The sequence below is a fragment of the Saccopteryx bilineata genome, chromosome 8 (assembly GCF_036850765.1).
Source record: "Saccopteryx bilineata isolate mSacBil1 chromosome 8, mSacBil1_pri_phased_curated, whole genome shotgun sequence".
NCBI classification, from domain to species: domain Eukaryota; kingdom Metazoa; phylum Chordata; class Mammalia; order Chiroptera; family Emballonuridae; genus Saccopteryx; species Saccopteryx bilineata.
Genome location: NC_089497.1, coordinates 16,799,374 through 16,800,881, shown reverse-complemented (window position 1 = coordinate 16,800,881; position 1,508 = coordinate 16,799,374).

Here is a 1,508-nt window from a genome sequence, read left to right as displayed (position 1 = left end):
ATGATATATAATTTCAAAAGATATTATGCATTTTTTCCATTCTTCCAAAGATCCTAAAAGTTCCATTAATTATTTCTGGTAAACCTTTCCTTTTGCACGTAGACACCGCAATAGACAACTAAACAGATATACCAGAGATTTCAAGCACTTACTTGCATCCAGTTCTCAATACTTTTATTACTTGTAGGAGATTTGCATTTTTTGGCCCCTAGAAGTTAGGTGAGCAGATGACTGTGTCTGAACAATCATCTAACAGGAAGTGGCATGTATTAATTCTAAGTCAAAACATTTGTCTGTGAAAGATTCTGCACAACTCTCTTTACCTGCTACCTTGCTACAATAGCAGAATCATTTATTGAGATGGAAATGCTATATAGCAGGGGTCAGGAACCTATGGCTCGCGAGCCAGATGTGGCTCTTTTGATGGCTCCATCTGGCTTGCAGACAAATCTTTAATAAAAAAATAATAATAACGTTAAAAATATAAAACATTCTCATGTATTAGAATCCATTCATTTCCTGCTGCTCATGGTTGCGGGTAGCTGGAGCCAATCACAGCTGTCCTCTGGGACAACACCAAATTTTATTGGATAATGTGTAATGTACACAGGTCATTGTATGGCTCTCACAGAATTACATTTTAAAATATGTGGTATTCATGGCTCTCTCAGCCAAAAAGTTTCCCGACCCCTGTATGAAACACTTTAAATGATGGATTCATAACAGAGAACAGCTATCCTGGAGAGTGACTCAGACGTATGGCAGAAGCTGTGTAAGCAAATACTCTATATTTGCTGTGTTTGCTATAGAGATTTTGGAATTTATTATTGAAACATAACTTAGGCTATCTTCACTAAATTGGTGGGTCACTATTGCAAAGTTATAGAAATAATTCAAATTAATAACAATTTTTCAGGTGTCCTCTGAAGTATTCTGTCCAGCTAAAGGAGCAACTAAACTACATTTCCTTTGTTAATGGGCAGAGCTAACCACCGAATCACTGTCACAGGGCAGTTCATACACTTCAGTCATCATTTCACCTGTCCCTAGTGCCCTGAGAGTCTGTACGCTACTCAGTATCAAATCTTCTTTAAACCCTGAAGACAATGACACCAAAAAGTGGTAGAACCTTCACAGGTAGAAATTATTAAGGTTCCCAAGAGTGTGACTGTTGCTCTCAATATTTTTCTTGAAAATATAAGGGTATAATAATTTTCTCTGGTCTCCCTTCAACCTACAGCAAGGGAACTTTTGGTGCTAGGTAAGATGCATAGTAAGAATTTTTCCTGTTCTCTTCCTTACTCATGTCCTTTTAAATGAATTCCTCCTTCTATGCTAAGTTTATTCCACAATAAGTAAACAAATAAACTATATTTTTTTCACTTTTTAGAAAAACTCTTGTCTCTCTCGTTTAAAGGATAGTGGGGAGAGGGAAAAAGACCTGTTTGATTTGTGTAAAATAAAATTACTATTTAAAAATAATTATTCTGAAATGTATATAAATTATG